This window comes from Cryptomeria japonica, unplaced genomic scaffold (genome assembly GCF_030272615.1).
Source record: "Cryptomeria japonica unplaced genomic scaffold, Sugi_1.0 HiC_scaffold_202, whole genome shotgun sequence".
NCBI classification, from domain to species: domain Eukaryota; kingdom Viridiplantae; phylum Streptophyta; class Pinopsida; order Cupressales; family Cupressaceae; genus Cryptomeria; species Cryptomeria japonica.
This window is the reverse complement of record NW_026729024.1, coordinates 35,001-57,500: the sequence shown is the minus strand read 5'-3', so window position 1 is coordinate 57,500 and position 22,500 is coordinate 35,001. Positions and strand designations below refer to the sequence as shown.

At 60.8% G+C, this 22,500-nt stretch overlaps 2 non-coding genes across 2 annotated transcripts; both read left to right on the top strand.

The window, feature by feature from the left end:
• Positions 1 to 11,901: 11,901 nt before the first annotated feature.
• Positions 11,902 to 12,020, top strand: LOC131868290 (5S ribosomal RNA). The gene has a single exon (XR_009366756.1). It is a non-coding gene; the product is annotated as a 5S ribosomal RNA (ribosomal RNA).
• A 7,804-nt stretch (positions 12,021 to 19,824) lies between these two features.
• Positions 19,825 to 19,943, top strand: LOC131868283 (5S ribosomal RNA). The gene has a single exon (XR_009366749.1). It is a non-coding gene; the product is annotated as a 5S ribosomal RNA (ribosomal RNA).
• Positions 19,944 to 22,500: the final 2,557 nt, after the last annotated feature.

The window sequence follows — 22,500 nt, the reverse complement described above, 5'->3', positions numbered from 1 at the left end:
ACCCCAACAATCATCGTGCCACTCTTCGCAGAGAGGTGATAGACGCCAACGAGCCCGCGCATAGCAATCGAGGTGTAAAAAGGGCGTTGAAGGCAGGAAGCCTGGACGAAAGAGGCTACGAGGTCACCTCGAAGCGGTCTAAGAATCGGGCGCACTTGGGGCGACTACCAGTGCCAACCCCTTATCCCGCGGTGCGTCCGACACACAGAAATTTCCAAGGCGGCCAAGGAGCCTCCCCGCATAGCAATCGGGGTGTGAGGTTACGGATGCAGCATTGATAGCAATCGAGGTGTGAGGCGAAGGATGCAGAAGTGAGAGCCGAGGGATGTAGCAGAGATAGCAATCGGGGTGTGTGATGCAGAAGAGATAGCAATCGAGGTGTGCGGTGGGAAGGGCCCAGCAGCCAGAATGCATGAAGCGACGGATGAAGCAGTGATGACAACCGGGCTGTGAGGAGAGGAGGGATGCAGCCAAGAAAGCAATCAGGGCTCGAGGCAAGGGATGCATCAAGGATAGCAATCATGTTGTGAGGCGAGATTCCAAAGGCTAAACGTGAGAGGCTGCAGGGTCGACTCAGAGAGGTCTATGCATGTGAGAGGCTGAAAGCAAGGTCGACTCGGAGCGGTCTATGCATCGGGCGCGCTTGGGGCGACTACCAGTGCCAACCCCTTATCCCGCGACGCGTCCGACAAAGAGAACGTTCCAAGGCGGCAGAGGAGGTTACCAGCCGAAGGATGCAGTAGCAATAACAGGTATAGTTCCGCGGCGGCCGAGAAGACTCACCGCATAGGAATCGGGATGCGAGGCGAGGGATGCGGCGGGAAGGCCCCGACGGCTAAACGGAAGAGGCTGCAGGGCCGCCTCGGAATGGTCCAAGCATCGGATGCGATTGGGACGACTACCAGTGCCAACCCCTTATCCCGCGATGCGTCCGATACACAGATAGTTCCAAGGCGGCCGAGGAGCCTCACCGCATATCAATCGGGGTGCGAGGCGAGGGATGGGGCGGGAAGGCCCCAACGGCTAGACGGAAGAGGCTTCAGGGCCACCTCGGAATGGTCCAAGCATCGGACGCGCTTGGGGCGACTGCCAGTGCCAACCCCTTATCCCGCGATGCGTCCGATACACAGATGGTTCCAAGGCGGCCGAGGAGCCTCACCGCATAGCAATCGGGGGTGCGAGGCGAGGGATGGGGTGGGAAGGCCCCAACGGCTAGACGGAAGAGGCTTCAGGGCCGCCTAGGAATGGTCCAAGCATCGGACACGCTTGGGGCGACTACCAGTGACAGCCCCCTATCCCGCGATGCGTCCGATACGAAGATGGTTCCAAGGCGGCCGAGGAGCCTCACCGCATAGCAATCGGGGTGCGAGGTGGGGGATGCGGCGAGATGGCCCCAACGGCTAGACGGAAGAGGCCACAGGGCCGCGTCGGAATAGTCCAAGCATCGGACGCGCTTGGGGCGACTACCAGTGACAACCCCTTATCCCGCGATGCGTCCGATACGAAGATAGTTCCAAGGCGGCCGAGGAGCCTCACCGCATAGCAATCGGGGTGCGAGGTGGGGGATGCGGCGAGATGGCCCCAACGGCTAGACGGAAGAGGCTGCAGGGCCGCCTCGGAATAGTCCAAGCATCGGACGCGCTTGGGGCCACTACCAGTGACAACCCCTTATCCCGCAATGCGTCCGATACGAAGATAGTTCCAAGGCGGCCGAAGAGCCTCACCGCATAGCAATCGGGGTGCGAGGTGGGGGATGCGGCGAGATGGCCCCAACGGCTAGACGGAAGAGGCCACAGGGCCGCCTCGGAATAGTCCAAGCATCGGACGCGCTTGGGGCGACTACCAGTGACAACCCCTTATCCCGCGATGCGTCCGATACGAAGATAGTTCCCAGGCGGCCGAGGAGCCTCACCGCATAGCAATCGGGGTGCGAGGCGAGGGATGCGGCGAGATGGCCCCAAAGGCTAGACGGAAGAGGCTGCAGGGCTGCCTCGGAATAGTCCAAGCATCGGACGCGCTTGGGGCGACTACCACTGCCAACCCCTTATCCCGCGATGCGTTCGATACACAGATAGTTCCGAGGCGGCCGAGGAGGTGGGGGATGCAGCGAGATGGCCCCAACGGCTAGACGGAAGAGGCTGCAGGGCCGCCTCGGAATAGTCCAAGCATCGGACGCGCTTGGGGCGACTACCAGTGACAACCCCTTATCCCGCGATGCGTCCGATACACAGATAGTTCCGAGGCGGCCAAGGAGCCTCACCGCATAGCAATCGTGGTGCGAGGTGGGGGATGCGGCGAGATGGCCCCAACGGCTAGACGGAAGAGGCTGCAGGGCCGCCTCGGAATGGTCCAAGCATCGGATGCGCTTGGGGCGACTACCACTGCCAACCCCTTATCCCGCGATGCGTCCGATACACAGATAGTTCCAAGGCGGCCGAGGAGCCTCACAGCATAGCAATCAGGGTGCGAGGCGAGGGATGCGGCGAGAAAGCCCCAACGGCTAGAGGGAAGAGGCTTCAGGTCCGCCTCGGAATGGTCCAAGCATCGGACGCGCTTGGGGCGACTACCAGTGACAACCCCTTATCCCGCGACGCGTCCGATACACAGATAGTTCCAAGGCGGCCGAGGAGCCTCACCGCATAGCAATCGGGGTGCGAGGCGAGGGATGCGGCGAGAAGGACCCAACGGCTACACGGAAGAGGCTTCGGGGCCGCCTCGGAATGGTCCAAGCATCGGACGCGCTTGGGGCGACTACCAGTGACAACCCCTTATCCCGCGACGCGTCCGATACACAGATAGTTCCAAGGCGGCCGAGGAGCCTCACCGCATAGCAATCGGGGTGCGAGGCGAGGGATGCGGCGAGAAGGACCCAACGGCTACACGGAAGAGGCTTCGGGGCCGCCTCGGAATGGTCCAAGCATCGGACGCGCTTGGGGCGACTACCAGTGACAACCCCTTATCCCGCGACGCGTCCGATACACAGATAGTTCCAAGGCGGCCGAGGAGCCTCACCGCATAGCAATCGGGGTGCGAGGCGAGGGATGCGGCGAGAAGGACCCAACGGCTAGACGGAAGAGGCTTCGGGTCCGCCTCGGAATGGTCCAAGCATCGGACGCGCTTGGGGCGACTACCAGTGACAACCCCTTATCCCGCGACGCGTCCGATACACAGATAGTTCCAAGGCGGCCGAGGAGCCTCACCGCATAGCAATCGGGGTGCGAGGCGAGGGATGCGGCGAGAAGGACCCAACGGCTAGACGGAAGAGGCTTCGGGTCCGCCTCGGAATGGTCCAAGCATCGGACGCGCTTGGGGCGACTACCAGTGACAACCCCTTATCCCGCGACGCGTCCGATACACAGATAGTTCCAAGGCGGCCGAGGAGCCTCACCGCATAGCAATCGGGGTGCGAGGCGAGGGATGCGGCGAGAAGGACCCAACGGCTAGACGGAAGAGGCTTCGGGTCCGCCTCGGAATGGTCCAAGCATCGGACGCGCTTGGGGCGACTACCAGTGACAACCCCTTATCCCGCGACGCGTCCGATACACAGATAGTTCCGAGGCGGCCGAGGAGCCTCACCGCATAGCAATCGGGGTGCGAGGCGAAGGATGCGGCGAGAAGGACCCAACGGCTAGACGGAAGAGGCTTCGGGTCCGCCTCGGAATGGTCTAAGCATCGGACGCGCTTGGGGCGACTACCAGTGACAACCCCTTATCCCGCGACGCGTCCGATACATAGATAGTTCCAAGGCGGCCGAGGAGCCTCACCGCATAGCAATCGGGGTGCGAGGCGAGGGATGCGGCGAGAAGGACCCAACGGCTAGACGGAAGAGGCTTCAGGGCCGCCTCGGAATGGTCCAAGCATCGAACGCGCTTGGGGCGACTACCAGTGACAACCCCTTATCCCGCGACGCGTCCGATACACAGATAGTTCCGAGGCGGCCGAGGAGCCTCACCGCATAGCAATCGGGGTGCGAGGCGAGGGATGCGGCGAGAAGGACCCAACGGCTAGACGGAAGAGGCTTCAGGGCCGCCTCGGAATGGTCCAAGCATCGGACGCGCTTGGGGCGACTACCAGTGACAACCCCTTATCCCGCGACGCGTCCGATACACAGATAGTTCCGAGGCGGCCGAGGAGCCTCACCGCATAGCAATCGGGGTGCGAGGCGAGGGATGCGGCGAGAAGGACCCAACGGCTAGACGGAAGAGGCTTCAGGGCCGCCTCGGAATGGTCCAAGCATCGGACGCGCTTGGGGCGACTACCAATGACAACCCCTTATCCCGCGACGCGTCCGATACACAGATAGTTCCGAGGCGGCCGAGGAGCCTCACCGCATAGCAATCGGGGTGCGAGGCGAGGGATGCGGCGAGAAGGACCCAACGGCTAGACGGAAGAGGCTTCAGGGCCGCCTCGGAATGGTCCAAGCATCGGACGCGCTTGGGGCGACTACCAGTGACAACCCCTTATCCCGCGACGCGTCCGATACACAGATAGTTCCGAGGCGGCCGAGGAGCCTCACCGCATAGCAATCGGGGTGCGAGGCGAGGGATGCGGCGAGAAGGACCCAACGGCTAGACGGAAGAGGCTTCAGGGCCGCCTCGGAATGGTCCAAGCATCGGACGCGCTTGGGGCGACTACCGTTGCCAACCCCTTATCCCGCGATGCGTCTGATACACAGATAGTTCCGAGGCGGCCGAGGAGCCTCACCGCATAGCAATCGGGTTGCGAGGCAGATTATTGGGAAGGGAACCCCCTGGGATGCGGCTCAAGCAGTGCCCAAAGGGACTGGAATGCGGAATCACATCGAGAGACCCAAATGCTATACGAGGGCTCAAATCGAATTATCGATTTGGCCACGACATGGACGCATCGGAACGACTACCTTTGCCGAACCACTTGCAATTGCATCCATACCGAAACCAATAGACATTTCCGTTAGAGCCCTCGCATAGCATTCGGGAATCTCGCATGCCCCTCTAAATCGACCAATGCTGGCGCTCAATGAAAATCCGAGCGCTACCACCGTTCGAGCGCCAGCATTGGTCGAGTTAGAGGGGCACGGGGGAGAATGCTCCAGTCAACACCTCCCCTATATAAGTTATTTGTCCGATTCTCGCACAACCGTAGTCTGCCTCGTCGAATCAAACAACGGTCCCAGATTCCGACTTCCGTTCCGTAGAGACCCAAAAGCTAGATGGAGGCTCGCAAGAAAGAGAGTCGGCGCATAGCAATCGGGTTTCTCGAACGTTTAGGGACCGAGCTCACTTGCGGATAGGGCAAAATCCGCCAAGCAACCCAAAAGCTAGACGGGGGCTCGAATCGAATCGCCTAGGCGGCCACAACAACGACGTGTTGGATCGACTACCAGTGCCAAACCATTCAGCAAGACTAGTCTGTGTCGAGGCCGGATAGAGATTCTCAGAGAGCGCCCGCATAGCATTTAGGAGACCTGCCGCGTCCCTCACACTCGACAAATGGTGGTGCACGTTTATAAATCCGAGCGATCCCAACCCTTTCAAGCACCAACATCGGTCGAGATAGAGGGGCACGGAGGGGGCTGCGTGAGACAACACAGTCCCCTATATAAGTTATTTGTCCGATTCTCACACATCCGAAGAATGGTCATCAAATCGGACAACAGCCCAAACTTCCGACTTCCGTCCCAGAAAGCCCAAGAGCTATCTAAAACGTTCATGGCCGGAACTCGATCGCGGCTATACCAGTCCGCCAAGCAACCCAAAAGCTAGACTGGAGCTCTAGTCGAATCACCTCTGTGGCCATTGCAAGGACGTGTTGGAGCGACTACCATTGCCGAACCATTCCGCAGGTCGAGTCCATACCAAGGCCGCATAGAGATTCACGATGAGCTCCTGCATAGCAATCAGGAGACTTGCCGTGTCCATCACAATCGATAAATCCTGGTGCAAGATTTTTGCATCCGAGCGCTCCAACCAGTCGAGCACCAGCATCAATCGACATAAACGGGCACGGGGGGAGGATGCTCGAGAACACTACCTCCCCTATATAAGTTATTTGTCCGATTCTCAAGCAGCCGAAGTCTGGTCATCGAATCGGGTCAAAGACCACAACTTCCGACTTTACCCACAATGCAAGTCATCGAATCGAACATCGGCCCCCGAGTCGGACTCCATGCGTATGTCAGGTCATCGGACCCAAATTCCGCCTTCCTGCGCATGGCGGGCCATCAATATCAACTCGGTCATCGGACCCAAACTCCGCCTTTTTGCGTATGGCACGCCTTCAAATCGGTCATCGGACCCAAATTCCGCCTTCCTGTGCATGGCGGGCCATCAACATCAACTCGGTCATCGGACCCAAATTCCGCCTTTCTGCGCATGGCACGCCATCAACTCGGTCATCGGACCCAAATTCCGCCTTCCTGCGCATGGCAGGTCATCGGACACAAATTCAAACCTCGCCAATATGCCTACGTATCGAATCGGTCATCGGACCCAACTTCCGACTTCATCCATACTGTAGGGTCTTTGAGGTTGGCGCGGTGCGCTCAACCCAGGGAGTCGACCCATCGAAGCATACACCTCCCCTATATAAGCTATTTGTCCGATTCCCACACCTGTGTAGTTTGCACCTCTGACCAGGACATCGACCCCAACTTCCGAACTCGACTGCAACGACGGCACCAGCGCCTTGGTGCGCACCTTGCGACGCACAGTCCCAACATTCGCCTTCCTGCACATGGCAGGTCATCGGACCCAAATTCCGACCTCGCGAGTATGCCTACATATCGAATCGGTCATCGGACCCAACTTCCGACTTCATCCATACCGTAGGGTCTTTGAGGTTGGCGCGGTGCGCTCAACCCGGGGAGTCGACCCAACGAAGCATACACCTCCCCTATATAAGCTATTTGTCCGATTCCCACACCTGTGTAGTTTGCACCTCCGATCAAGACATCGACCCCAACTTCCGAACTCGCCTCCAACGACCGAACCAGCGCCTTGGTGCGCACCTTGCAACGCACAGTGCCAACATTCGCCTTCCTGCACGTGGCAGGTCATCGGACCCAAATTCCGACCTCGCGAGTATGCCTACATATCGAATCGGTCATCGGACCCAACTTCCGACTTCATCCATACCGTAGGGTCTTTGAGGTTGGCGCGGTGCGCTCAACCCGGGGAGTCGACCCAACGAAGCATACACCTCCCCTATATAAGCTATTTGTCCGATTCCCACACCTGTGTAGCTTGCACCTCCGATCAGGACATCGACCCCAACTTCCGAACTCGACTAAAAAGACCGCACCAGCGCCTTGGTGTGCACCTTGCAACGCACAGTGTCAACATTCGCCTTCCTGCACATGGCAGGTCATCGGACCCAAATTCCGACCTCATGAGCATACCTACTAATCGAATTGGTCATCGGACCCAACTTCCGACTTCATCCATACCGTAGGGTCTTTGAGGTTGGCGCGGTGCGCTCAACCTGGGGAGTCGACCCATCGAAGCATACACCTCCCCTATATAAGCTATTTGTCCGATTCCGACACCTGTGTAGTTTGCACCTCCGCTCAGGACATCGACCCCAACTTCCGAACTCGCCTGCAACGACCGAACCAGCGCCTTGGTGCGCACCAAAAGTGCGCACTTTTGGAGGGCACTTTTGTGCGCTCCAAAGGTGCGCACTTTTGGAGGGCACTTTTCTGCGCTCCAAAGGTGCGCACTTTTGGAGGGCACTTTTTGGAGGGCACTTTTCTGCGCTCCAAAGGTGCGCACTTTTGGAGGGCACTTTTTGGAGGGCACTTTTCTGCGCTCCAAAGGTGCGCACTTTTGGAGGGCACTTTTTGGAGGGCACTTTTCTGCGCTCCAAAGGTGCGCACTTTTGGAGGGCACTTTTTGGAGGGCACTTTTCTGCGCTCCAAAGGTGCGCACTTTTGGAGGGCACTTTTTGGAGGGCACTTTTCTGCGCTCCAAAGGTGCGCACTTTTGGAGGGCACTTTTCTGCGCTCCAAAGGTGCGCACTTTTGGAGGGCACTTTTTGGAGGGCACTTTTCTGCGCTCCAAAGGTGCGCACTTTTGGAGGGCACTTTTCTGCGCTCCAAAGGTGCGCACTTTTGGAGGGCACTTTTCTGCGCTCCAAAGGTGCGCACTTTTGGAGGGCACTTTTGTGCACTCCAAAGGTGCGCACTTTTGGAGGGCACTTTTCCTGTGCTCCAAAGGTGCACACCTAGGTGAGCACCTTCGACCACACCTTGTAGCACACCAAACTCTGACTTTCGACTTCATCCGCAATGCAGGGTCTTTGAGGTTGGCGCAATGCGCACAACCAGGGGAGTCGACCCATCAAACCCAACACCTCCCCTATATAAGCTATTTGTCTGATTCTCATACATGCGTAGCCTGCAGGAGCAATTAGGACATCGACCCCAACTTTCGGCTTCTAAACGAAAACAAGGTCTTTGAGGTTGGTGTAATGCGAACAACTAGGGGAGTCAACCCATCAAACCCAACACCTCCCCTATATAAGCTATTTGTCTGATTCTCATACATGTGTAGTCTACAGGAGCAATTAGGACATCGACCCCAACTTTTGACTTCTTAACGAAAACAAGGTCTTTGAGGTTGACGTAATGCGCACAACCAGGGGAGTCGACCCATCAAACCCAACACCTCCCCTATATAAGCTATTTGTCCGATTCTCATACATGTGTAGCCTGCAGGAGCCATTAGGACATTGACCCCAACTTTTGACTTCTTAACGAAAACAAGGTCTTTGAGGTTGGCGTAATGCGCACAACCAAGGGAGTTGACCCATCAAACCCAACACCTCCCCTATATAAGCTATTTGTCTGATTCTCATACATGTGTAGCCTGCAACAACGATTAGGACATCCACCCCAACTTCTGAATTCGTCTGCGTTGACCGCACCAAAGGTGCACGCCTTGGTGCTCACCAAAATCCGACTTCCGACTTCTTCTGCTATGCGGGGTCTTTGAGGTTGGCGCAGTGCGCACAACCAGGGGAGTCAACCCACCGAATGCAACACCTCCCCTATATAAGCTATTTGTCTGATTCTCATACATGCGTAGACTGCAGCAATGATTAGGACATCCACCCCAACTTTTGACTTCTTAAACAAGACAGGGTCTTTGAAGTTGGTGCAGTGCACACAACCAGGGGAGTCGACCCATCAAACGCAACACCTCCCCTATATAAAGCTATTTGTCCGATTCTCATACGTGTAGTCTGCAGCAGCGATTAGGACATCGACCCCAACTTCCGAATTCGTTTGCATTGACCGCACCAAAGGTGCACGCCTTGGTGTGCACCCTGGAGTGCACTTTGGTGCTCACCTCGGTGCACACTTTGGTGTGCACCTCGGTGTGCACCAAAGGTGCGCACCTTGGAGCGCACCAAAGGTGTACACTTTGGAGCGCACCACATAGGGTCTTTGAGAGGTTGGCGCAGTGCGCACACCAAGGTGGGTGTTGAGGTGCGTGCCGAGGTGGGTGGGTGCTAGGGTGCGCTCCATGGTGGGTGCCAGGGTGGGTGCGTGCTAGGGTGGATTCCAAAGAGGGTCATAGGGTGGGTGCCAAGGTGGGTTGGTGATATAGTGGGTTCAAAGGTGGGTACTAGGGTGGGTTCCAAGGTGGGTCACAAGTTGGGTGCCAGGATGCGTGGGTGTTAGGTTGGGTGCCAAGGTGGGCTCCTGCGTGGGTGGGTGCTAGGGTGGGTTTCAAGGTGGACGCGAGGGCGGGTGCCAAGGTGGGTAACAAGTTGGGTGTTAGGATGGGTGAGTGCTAGAGTGGGTGCCAAGGTGGGTGGGTGCTAAGGTGGATGCCAAGGTGGTTCACAGGGTGGGTGGGTTCTAGGGTGAGTTCCAAGGTGGGTCACAGGTTCAGTGCTAGGGTGGGTGTCAAGGCGGGTGTCGAGGTGCCTGGGTGCTAGGGTGTGGATGCCAATGTGGGTCATAGGGTGGGTACTAGGGTGGGCTGCAATGTGGGTGCCAAGGTGGGTAACATGCTCGGTGGGTTCTAAATTGGGTGCCAGGGTGGGTGTGCACCCACCTTGCCCGAGGTGGGTGCCAAGGTGCCAGTGTGGGTGGGTGCTAAGGTGGATGCCAAGGTGGGTGAGAAGGTGGGTGATAGGTTGAGTGGTAGGATGGGTGGGTGCCAAGATGGGTCACAGGGTGGGTGCAAGGGTGGGTAGGTGCTAGGGTTGGTGTCAGGGTGGGTGGGTGCTAGGTTGGGTTCCAAGGTGGGTGCGAGGGTGAGTGTCAAGGTGGGTCACAGGTTAGGTGCTAGGATGGGTGAGTGCTAGGGTGCAAAGGTGCCAGGGTGGGTGCTAGGATGGGTCGATGCTAGGGTGAGTGGCAAGGTGGGTCCACAAGTGTCAAGGTGGGTGCCGAGGTGGGTGCCAAGTCGGCGACTGCTATGGTGGATGCCAAGGTGGGTCACGGGGTGGGTGCCAAGTTGCTAGGTTGGGTTCCAAGGTGGGTGCCAACGTGGGTGCTAGGGTGCGTGGGTTAAAGGGTGTGTCACAACGTGGGTGCCAGGATGGGTGCGCACCCACACTGGCCAAGACGGGTGCGGGTGCAAGGTTGGGTTCCAAGCCCGGTCACAGGCTGGGTGCTAGGATGGGTGGGTGCCAAGGTGGGCACCAGGGTGGGTGCACCCACCCTGGCCAAGGTGGGTCACGGGGTGGGTCCTAGGGTGGGTAACGGGGTGGGTACTAAGGTGCGTGCCAAGGTGGGTCATAGGGTGGGTGCCAAGGTGGGCACCAGGGTGGGTGTGCACCAACCCTAGCCAGGGTAGGTCACGGGGTGGTTGTCGGGGTGGGCGTCAAGGAGCCAAGGTGGGTGGCAAGTAGCCAAGTTGCGTGCCAAGGTGGGTGTCGGGGTGGGTGCCAAGGATCCAAGGTGGGTGCCAAGGAACCAAGGTGGGTGTCTGGGTGGGTGCCGAGGTGGGAGCCAGGGTGGGTCCCAAGGTGAGTGCAAAGGTGGGTGCCAGGGTCAAGGTGAGTGCCAATGTGGGTTCCAAGGTGCCAGGGTCAGGGTGAGTGCCAATGTGGGTTCAAAGGTGCTAAGTTGGGTGCGAGGTTGGGTGCGAGGGTGGGTGGGTGCCAAGGTGTGCTAGGTGGAAGCCCGGGTGGGTCGGCATCCCATGGGTGTCGAGTTGGGTGCCTGATGGGTGCTTCTTGTCAAGTTTTAGTCGTCGGGACTCATTTCGAGCCTTAGAGGTCGTTTCTTGTCCGGTTGCCCTGTCTTCGACCTGGGAACCCAATTTTGGTCCTCGAGTCCCATTTTTTTTTGTCTCGCATCCCACTTTTGGCCTGTGGCCTTTTCGGGGTCGATTCTCGTTTTGGGCATCAGAGCATGTTTCTTCTCCTAAAACCCAATATTTGTTTATTAAGTCTCGGAACACATTTTTGTTCTCGTGGACCCATCATGGGTCTTGGAACGCATTTGTGGTCCTTGGGTCCCATTTTGCATCCCGAAACTTGTGTTTTGGTGCTTGATCCCTATTTTGGGTGCCCACCTTGCACCAAGTGCGCACCCGGGGCAAACCGAGCGCCTTGGTGCACCGGGGCAAGATCGAGCGTGCACCCGAGGCGCCCCGAACATGCACCAAGGTGCACTCGGCCCACATGTGAGCGCAGGTCGTTGCGCCCGAGGTGGTGTGTGGGCACCGCGTTGCAGACGGGACACTGCACGCACACGACGCCCCCTCCAGGTGCACGCACGTAGGCCGGGCCGGGTGCACACCCGACGCCCTAGCAAGGTGCGCGCACCCGGGCAGGGCTCACACTTGGCGAACGGGGCGCACTTCGCGAGGGAGGGTGTGCACCTCGACGGGGGTGGGTGGCCGGGGTGGATTCGCACGTGGGTCGCGGTTTGCTAAGTACACACTGCGACAAGCTCATAACGGGTGCGATCATACCAGCGTTAGTGCACCGGATCCCATCAGAACTCCGCAGTTAAGCGCGCTTGGGCCGGAGTAGTACTGGGATGGGTGACCTCCCGGGAAGTCCCGGTGTTGCACCCTTTTTTAGTTTTTCGCCGGGCGTCGCAATGCTATTTGAATAAACCTTTTGCCCGTTTGCGTTCTCGTCGGGGCCGGGCCGGGCCGGGGTGCGCTGCCCGCACTACCGCGCGCGCGGGGGCGACACCGAGCGCGCACCCGAGGCGCCCCGAGCACACAGGCCACGGTGCAACCCGGGCGTTGTGCGCGCACCCCGGTGCGCCCGAGGTGCTGCGCGCGCACCCAGGTGAAATCGGTGTGCACCTCGGCCAGTGCGCGCTCGGTCGAGTCGCGCACGTTGGCCAAGGTGCACGGTGATGTTTCTTACTCTAAGGTTCCGCACCAGACGCCCGGGACAGGTGAGCGAAGCTGGGCGGGGCCGGGTGCGCGGCCGGGGCAGGTGCACGCAGCTGGAGAGAGCTTTGGAGCACACTTCGGAGCGCACCAATGATGCGCTCCATTCAAAAGTTTCCTGAAAAGGCAAAAAAAGTTGAGATTATAGAATTTCCCACTTGAGAGATTGTAAAAAAAAAAAATTTAAAATGAAGGAAACGCGGGTGCCAAGGTGTGCGCAGCCCAGCCAAGGTGTGCGCACCAAGGCGCCCACCCTGGCGAAGGTGCACGCAAGGTGCGCACCCGAGGCAAACCGGACAATTAACCCAACTTTCGACTTCGCGCGCACCTTGGAGCGCACTTCGGAGCGCTCCTTGGTGCGCACCAATCTTGGGCACCTCGGAGTGCACCATGGCGCCCACCAAGGTGCGCACCCGGGGCAAACCGAGCTCCGACTTCGTGCGCACCTTGGAGCGCACGAAAGGTGCGCACCATGGCGCCCACCAAGGTGCGCAGCCCAGCCAAGGCGTGCGCATCAAGGTGCGCACCCTGGCGAAGGTGCGCACCCGGGGCAAACCGAGCTCCGACTTCGTGCGCACCTTGGAGCGCACAAAAGGTGCGCAACCCAGCCAAGGTGTGCGCACCCCGGTCAAACCGAGCTCCGAATCGTGCGCACCAGAGGTGCACGCCATCGTGCGCACCTTGGAGCACACTTCGGAGCCCTCCTTGGTGCGCGCCGATGTTGCGCACCTCGGAGCGCACCCGGGGAAAACAATGCAATTAACCCGACTTTCGACTTCGTGGGCACCTCGGAGCGCTCTCGGGTTCGCACCTCGGAGCACACCGAGGTGCGCACCTTTGATGCGCTGCCTTCACCAATTTCCAGAAAAGGCAAGAAAACATTGAGAAGGTGTGCGCACCGAGGTGCCCACCCTGGCGAAGGTGCACGCGAGGTGCGCACCCGGGGCAAACCGGGCTCCGACTTCGTGCACGCCGCACCTTGGAGCACACTTCGGAGCGCTCCTTGGTGCGCACCAGGGCGCGCAACCCAGCCGAGGTGCCCACCCCGGCGAAGGTGCACGCGAGGTGCGCACCCGGGGCAAACCGGGCTCCGACTTCGTGCACGCCATGGTGCCCACCGCGGCGAAGGTGCACGCGAGGTGCGCACCCGGGGCAAACCGGGCTCCGACTTCGTGCACGCCGCACCTTGGAGCACACTTCGGAGCGCTCCTTGGTGCGCACCATGGTGCCCACCAGGGCGCGCAACCCCGCCGAAGGTGCACGCGAGGTGCGCACCCGGGGCAAACCGGGCTCCGACTTCGTGCACGCCGCACCTTGGAGCACACTTCGGAGCGCTCCTTGGTGCGCACCATGGTGCCCACCAGGGCGCGCAACCCCGCCGAAGGTGCACGCGAGGTGCGCACCCGGGGCAAACCGGGCTCCGACTTCGTGCACGCCATGGTGCGCACCGCGGCGAAGGTGCGCACCCGGGGCAAACCGGGCTCCGACTTCGTGCACGCCGCACCTTGGAGCACACTTCGGAGCGCTCCTTGGTGCGCACCAGGGCGCGCAACCCAGCCGAGGTGCCCACCCCGGCGAAGGTGCACGCGAGGTGCGTACCCGGGGCAAACCGGGCTCCGACTTCGTGCACGCCGCACCTTGGAGCACACTTCGGAGCGCTCCTTGGTGCGCACCATGGTGCCCACCAGGCCGCGCAACCCAGCCAAGGTGTGCGCACCAAGGTGCACGCGAGGTGCGCACCCGGGGCAAACCGGGGTCCGACTTCGTGCACGCCGCACCTTGGAGCACACATCGGGGCGCTCCCGGGTTCGCACCGGCGTTGCGCACCGTGGTGGGCACCTCGGAGCACACCAAGGTGGGCAGCGAGGTGCGCACCTTTGATGCGATGCCTTCACTAATTTCCATAAAAGGCAAAAAAAAAACGAGATTTTAAAATTTCCGTTTTGAAAGATAGTGAGAAAAAGGGAATGCTGGTGCCATCTTGAGCCCGCCCTGGTGCGCAGCCCAGCCAAGGTGTGCGCACCAAGGTGCCCACCCTGGCGAAGGTGCGCGCCCGGGCAATTAACCCAACTTCCAACTTCGCGCGCGCCAGGGTGGGAGCGCACCCAACAACCGGGCCTGGGAAGAGCCAATGCGAGAAACCCCACCAAACGCTCTGACAAAAAAAGAGGGGGCGCTCCAGTAACCCCGCTTCGGAGCGCACCCTGGGCAAACCCAGCCAAGGTGCCCACCCCGGCCAAGGTGCAGGCGAGGTGCGCACCCGGGGCAAACCGGGCTCCGACAACGTGCACGCCGCACCTTGGAGCACACTTCGTAGCGCTCCCGGGTGCGCACCTCAGAGCACACCAAGGTGGGCAGCGAGGTGCGCACCTTTGATGCGCTGCCTTCACTAATTTCCAGAAAAGGCAAAAAAAAAAGGAGATTTTAAAATTTCCGTTTTGAAAGATAGTGAAAAAAACGGAACGCGCGTGCCATCTTGAGCCCGCCCTGGTGCGCAGCCCAGGTAAGGTGCCCACCCTGGCAAAGGTGCGCACCCGGGCAATTAACCCTACTTCCGACTTCGTGCGCGCCAGGGTGGCAACCGGGCCTCGGAAGAGCCAATGCGAGAAACCCCACCAAACGCTCCGACAAAAAAAGAGGCGGCGCTCCAATAACCCCGCTTCGGAGCGCAGCCGGGGCAAACCCAGCCAAGGTGCCCACCCCGACGAAGGTGCACGCGAGGTGCGCACCCGGGGCAAACCGGGCTCCGACAACGTGCACGCAGCACCTTGGAGCACACTTCGAAGCACTCCCGGGTGCCCACCGGCGTTGCGCACCGTGGTGGGCAGCGAGGTGCGCACCTTTGATGCGCTGCCTTCACTAATTTCCAGAAAAAGGCAAAAAAAAATGAGATTTTAAAATTTCCGTTTTGAAAGATAGTGAAAAAAAAGGAACGCGGGTGCCATCTTGAGCCCGCCCTGGTGCGCAGCCCAGGCAAGGCATGCGCACCAAGGTGCCCACCCGAGGTGCACACCCGGGGCAAACCGGGCTCCGACTTCGTGCAGGCCGCACCTTGGAGCACACTTCGGAGCGCTCCTTGGTGCGCACCATGGTGCCCACCAGGGCGCGCAACCCAGCCAAGGTCTGCACACTAAGGTGCCCACCCCGGCGAAGGTGCACGCGAGGTGCGCACCCGGGGCAAACCGGGCTCCGACTTCGTGCACGCCATGGTGCCCACCGCGGCGAAGGTGCACGCGAGGTGCGCACCCGGGGCAAACCGGGCTCCGACTTCGTGCACGCCGCACCTTGGAGCACACTTCGGAGCGCTCCTTGGTGCGCACCATGGTGCCCACCAGGGCGCGCAACCCAGCCAAGGTGTGCGCACCAAGGTGCACGCGAGGTGCGCACCCGGGGCAAACCGGGGTCCGACTTCGTGCACGCCGCACCTTGGAGCACACATCGGAGCGCTCCCAGGTTCGCACCAGCGTTGCGCACCTTTGATGCGCTGCCTTCACTAATTTCCAGAAAAGGCAAAAAAAAACGATATTTTAAAATTTCCGTTCTGAAAGATAGTGAAAAAAACGGAACGCGGGTGCCATCTTGAGCCCTTCCTGGTGCGCAGCCCAGGCAAGTTGTGCGCACCAAGGTGCCCACCCTGGCGGAGGTGCGCGCCCGGGGCAAACCGGGCTCCGACTTCGTGCACTGCATGGTGCCCACCAAGGCGCGCAACCCAGCCAAGGTGCCCACCGCAGCGAAGGTGCACGCGAGGTGCACACCCGGGGCAAACCGGGCTCCGACTTCGTGCACGCCGCACCTTGGAGCACACTTCAGAGCGCTCCTTGGTGCGCACCAGGGCGCGCAACCCAGCCGAGGTGCCCACCCCGGCGAAGGTGCACGCGAGGTGCGCACCCGGGGCAAACCGGGCTCCGACTTCGTGCACGCCATGGTGCCCACCGCGGCGAAGGTGCGCACCCGGGGCAAACCGGGCTCCGACTTCGTGCACGCCGCACCTTGGAGCACACTTCGGAGCGCTCCTTGGTGCGCACCATGGTGCCCACCAGGCCGCGCAACCCAGCCAAGGTGTGCGCACCAAGGTGCACGCGAGGTGCGCACCCGGGGCAAACCGGGGTCCGACTTCGTGCACGCCGCACCTTGGAGCACACATCGGGGCGCTCCCGGGTTCGCACCGGCGTTGCGCACCGTGGTGGGCACCTCGGAGCACACCAAGGTGGGCAGCGAGGTGCGCACCTTTGATGCGATGCCTTCACTAATTTCCATAAAAGGCAAAAAAAAAACGAGATTTTAAAATTTCCGTTTTGAAAGATAGTGAGAAAAAGGGAATGCTGGTGCCATCTTGAGCCCGCCCTGGTGCGCAGCCCAGCCAAGGTTTGCGCACCAAGGTGCCCACCCTGGCGAAGGTGCGCGCCCGGGCAATTAACCCAACTTCCAACTTCGCGCGCGCCAGGGTGGGAGCGCACCCAACAACCGGGCCTGGGAAGAGCCAATGCGAGAAACCCCACCAAACTCTCTGACAAAAAAAGAGGGGGCGCTCCAGTAACCCCGCTTCGGAGCGCACCCTGGGCAAACCCAGCCAAGGTGCCCACCCCGGCCAAGGTGCAGGCGAGGTGCGCACCCGGGGCAAACCGGGCTCCGACAACGTGCACGCCGCACCTTGGAGCACACTTCGTAGCGCTCCCGGGTGCGCACCTCAGAGCACACCAAGGTGGGCAGCGAGGTGCGCACCTTTGATGCGCTGCCTTCACTAATTTCCAGAAAAGGCAAAAAAAAAAGGAGATTTTAAAATTTCCGTTTTGAAAGATAGTGAAAAAAACGGAACGCGCGTGCCATCTTGAGCCCGCCCTGGTGCGCAGCCCAGGTAAGGTGCCACCCTGGCAAAGGTGCGCACCCGGGCAATTAACCCTACTTCCGACTTCGTGCGCGCCAGGGTGGCAACCGGGCCTCGGAAGAGCCAATGCGAGAAACCCCACCAAACGCTCCGACAAAAAAAGAGGCGGCGCTCCAATAACCCCGCTTCGGAGCGCAGCCGGGGCAAACCAAGCCAAGGTGCCCACCCCGACGAAGGTGCACGCGAGGTGCGCACCCGGGGCAAACCGGGCTCCGACAACGTGCACGCAGCACCTTGGAGCACACTTCGAAGCACTCCCGGGTGCCCACCGGCGTTGCGCACCGTGGTGGGCAGCGAGGTGCGCACCTTTGATGCGCTGCCTTCACTAATTTCCAGAAAAAGGCAAAAAAAAATGAGATTTTAAAATTTCCGTTTTGAAAGATAGTGAAAAAAAAGGAACGCGGGTGCCATCTTGAGCCCGCCCTGGTGCGCAGCCCAGGCAAGGCATGCGCACCAAGGTGCCCACCCGAGGTGCACACCCGGGGCAAACCGGGCTCCGACTTCGTGCAGGCCGCACCTTGGAGCACACTTCGGAGCGCTCCTTGGTGCGCACCATGGTGCCCACCAGGGCGCACCCGAGGCAAACCGGGCTCCGACTTCGTGCACGCCGCACCTTGGAGCACACATCGGAGCGCTCCCAGGTTCGCACCAGCGTTGCGCACCTTTGATGCGCTGCCTTCACTAATTTCCAGAAAAGGCAAAAAAAAACGATATTTTAAAATTTCCGTTCTGAAAGATAGTGAAAAAAACGGAACGCGGGTGCCATCTTGAGCCCTTCCTGATGCGCAGCCCAGGCAAGTTGTGCGCACCAAGGTGCCCACCCTGGCGGAGGTGCGCGCCCGGGGCAAACCGGGCTCCGACTTCGTGCACTGCATGGTGCCCACCAAGGCGCGCAACCCAGCCAAGGTGCCCACCGCAGCGAAGGTGCACGCGAGGTGCGCACCCGAGGTGCACACCCGGGGCAAACCGGGCTCCGACTTCGTGCACGCCGCACCTTGGAGCACACTTCAGAGCGCTCCTTGGTACGCACCAGGGCGCGCAACCCAGCCAAGGTGCTCACCCCGGCGAAGGTGCACGCGAGGTGCGCACCCGGGGCAAACCGGGCTCGGACTTCGTGCACGCCGCACCTTGGAGCACACATCGGAGCGCTCCCGGGTTCGCACCAGCATTGCGCACCTTTGATGCGCTGCCTTCACTAATTTCCAGAAAAGGCAAAAAAAAGAAAAAAATGAGATTTTAAAATTTCCGTTTTGAAAGATAGTGAAAAAAACGGAACGCGGGTGCCATCTTGAGCCCGCCCTGGTGTGCAGCCCAGGCAAGTTGTGCGCACCAAGGCACCCACCCTGGCCAAGGTGGGTCACGGGGTGGGTCCTAGGGTGGGTAACGGGGTGGGTACTAAGGTGCGTGCCAAGGTGGGTCATAGGGTGGGTGCCAAGGTGGGCACCAGGGTGGGTGTGCACCAACCCTAGCCAGGGTAGGTCACGGGGTGGTTGTCGGGGTGGGCGTCAAGGAGCCAAGGTGGGTGGCAAGTAGCCAAGTTGCGTGCCAAGGTGGGTGTCGGGGTGGGTGCCAAGGATCCAAGGTGGGTGCCAAGGAACCAAGGTGGGTGTCTGGGTGGGTGCCGAGGTGGGAGCCAGGGTGGGTCCCAAGGTGAGTGCAAAGGTGGGTGCCAGGGTCAAGGTGAGTGCCAATGTGGGTTCCAAGGTGCCAGGGTCAGGGTGAGTGCCAATGTGGGTTCAAAGGTGCTAAGTTGGGTGCGAGGTTGGGTGCGAGGGTGGGTGGGTGCCAAGGTGTGCTAGGTGGAAGCCCGGGTGGGTCGGCATCCCATGGGTGTCGAGTTGGGTGCCTGATGGGTGCTTCTTGTCAAGTTTTAGTCGTCGGGACTCATTTCGAGCCTTAGAGGTCGTTTCTTGTCCGGTTGCCCTGTCTTCGACCTGGGAACCCAATTTTGGTCCTCGGGTCCCATTTTTTTTTGTCTCGCATCCCACTTTTGGCCTGTGGCCTTTTCGGGGTCGATTCTCGTTTTGGGCATCAGAGCATGTTTCTTCTCCTAAAACCCAATATTTGTTTATTAAGTCTCGGAACACATTTTTGTTCTCGTGGACCCATCATGGGTCTTGGAACGCATTTGTGGTCCTTGGGTCCCATTTTGCATCCCGAAACTTGTGTTTTGGTGCTTGATCCCTATTTTGGGTGCCCACCTTGCACCAAGTGCGCACCCGGGGCAAACCGAGCGCCTTGGTGCACCGGGGCAAGATCGAGCGTGCACCCGAGGCGCCCCGAACATGCACCAAGGTGCACTCGGCCCACATGTGAGCGCAGGTCGTTGCGCCCGAGGTGGTGTGTGGGCACCGCGTTGCAGACGGGACACTGCACGCACACGACGCCCCCTCCAGGTGCACGCACGTAGGCCGGGCCGGGTGCACACCCGACGCCCTAGCAAGGTGCGCGCACCCGGGCAGGGCTCACACTTGGCGAACGGGGCGCACTTCGCGAGGGAGGGTGTGCACCTCGACGGGGGTGGGTGGCCGGGGTGGATTCGCACGTGGGTCGCGGTTTGCTAAGTACACACTGCGACAAGCTCATAACGGGTGCGATCATACCAGCATTAGTGCACCAGATCCCATCAGAACTCCGCAGTTAAGCGCGCTTGGGCCGGAGTAGTACTGGGATGGGTGACCTCCCGGGAAGTCCCGGTGTTGCACCCTTTTTTAGTTTTTCGCCGGGCGTCGCAATGCTATTTGAATAAACCTTTTGCCCGTTTGCGTTCTCGTCGGGGCCGGGCCGGGCCGGGGTGCGCTGCCCGCACTACCGCGCGCGCGGGGGCGACACCGAGCGCGCACCCGAGGCGCCCCGAGCACACAGGCCACGGTGCAACCCGGGCGTTGTGCGCGCACCCCGGTGCGCCCGAGGTGCTGCGCGCGCACCCAGGTGAAATCGGTGTGCACCTCGGCCAGTGCGCGCTCGGTCGAGTCGCGCACGTTGGCCAAGGTGCACGGTGATGTTTCTTACTCTAAGGTTCCGCACCAGACGCCCGGGACAGGTGAGCGAAGCTGGGCGGGGCCGGGTGCGCGGCCGGGGCAGGTGCACGCAGCTGGAGAGAGCTTTGGAGCACACTTCGGAGCGCACCAATGATGCGCTCCATTCAAAAGTTTCCTGAAAAGGCAAAAAAAGTTGAGATTATAGAATTTCCCACTTGAGAGATTGTAAAAAAAAAAAATTTAAAATGAAGGAAACGCGGGTGCCAAGGTGTGCGCAGCCCAGCCAAGGTGTGCGCACCAAGGCGCCCACCCTGGCGAAGGTGCACGCAAGGTGCGCACCCGAGGCAAACCGGACAATTAACCCAACTTTCGACTTCGCGCGCACCTTGGAGCGCACTTCGGAGCGCTCCTTGGTGCGCACCAATCTTGGGCACCTCGGAGTGCACCATGGCGCCCACCAAGGTGCGCACCCGGGGCAAACCGAGCTCCGACTTCGTGCGCACCTTGGAGCGCACGAAAGGTGCGCACCATGGCGCCCACCAAGGTGCGCAGCCCAGCCAAGGCGTGCGCATCAAGGTGCGCACCCTGGCGAAGGTGCGCACCCGGGGCAAACCGAGCTCCGACTTCGTGCGCACCTTGGAGCGCACAAAAGGTGCGCAACCCAGCCAAGGTGTGCGCACCCCGGTCAAACCGAGCTCCGAATCGTGCGCACCAGAGGTGCACGCCATCGTGCGCACCTTGGAGCACACTTCGGAGCCCTCCTTGGTGCGCGCCGATGTTGCGCACCTCGGAGCGCACCCGGGGAAAACAATGCAATTAACCCGACTTTCGACTTCGTGGGCACCTCGGAGCGCTCTCGGGTTCGCACCTCGGAGCACACCGAGGTGCGCACCTTTGATGCGCTGCCTTCACCAATTTCCAGAAAAGGCAAGAAAACATTGAGAAGGTGTGCGCACCGAGGTGCCCACCCTGGCGAAGGTGCACGCGAGGTGCGCACCCGGGGCAAACCGGGCTCCGACTTCGTGCACGCCGCACCTTGGAGCACACTTCGGAGCGCTCCTTGGTGCGCACCAGGGCGCGCAACCCAGCCGAGGTGCCCACCCCGGCGAAGGTGCACGCGAGGTGCGCACCCGGGGCAAACCGGGCTCCGACTTCGTGCACGCCATGGTGCCCACCGCGGCGAAGGTGCACGCGAGGTGCGCACCCGGGGCAAACCGGGCTCCGACTTCGTGCACGCCGCACCTTGGAGCACACTTCGGAGCGCTCCTTGGTGCGCACCATGGTGCCCACCAGGGCGCGCAACCCCGCCGAAGGTGCACGCGAGGTGCGCACCCGGGGCAAACCGGGCTCCGACTTCGTGCACGCCGCACCTTGGAGCACACTTCGGAGCGCTCCTTGGTGCGCACCATGGTGCCCACCAGGGCGCGCAACCCCGCCGAAGGTGCACGCGAGGTGCGCACCCGGGGCAAACCGGGCTCCGACTTCGTGCACGCCATGGTGCGCACCGCGGCGAAGGTGCGCACCCGGGGCAAACCGGGCTCCGACTTCGTGCACGCCGCACCTTGGAGCACACTTCGGAGCGCTCCTTGGTGCGCACCAGGGCGCGCAACCCAGCCGAGGTGCCCACCCCGGCGAAGGTGCACGCGAGGTGCGTACCCGGGGCAAACCGGGCTCCGACTTCGTGCACGCCGCACCTTGGAGCACACTTCGGAGCGCTCCTTGGTGCGCACCATGGTGCCCACCAGGCCGCGCAACCCAGCCAAGGTGTGCGCACCAAGGTGCACGCGAGGTGCGCACCCGGGGCAAACCGGGGTCCGACTTCGTGCACGCCGCACCTTGGAGCACACATCGGGGCGCTCCCGGGTTCGCACCGGCGTTGCGCACCGTGGTGGGCACCTCGGAGCACACCAAGGTGGGCAGCGAGGTGCGCACCTTTGATGCGATGCCTTCACTAATTTCCATAAAAGGCAAAAAAAAAACGAGATTTTAAAATTTCCGTTTTGAAAGATAGTGAGAAAAAGGGAATGCTGGTGCCATCTTGAGCCCGCCCTGGTGCGCAGCCCAGCCAAGGTGTGCGCACCAAGGTGCCCACCCTGGCGAAGGTGCGCGCCCGGGCAATTAACCCAACTTCCAACTTCGCGCGCGCCAGGGTGGGAGCGCACCCAACAACCGGGCCTGGGAAGAGCCAATGCGAGAAACCCCACCAAACGCTCTGACAAAAAAAGAGGGGGCGCTCCAGTAACCCCGCTTCGGAGCGCACCCTGGGCAAACCCAGCCAAGGTGC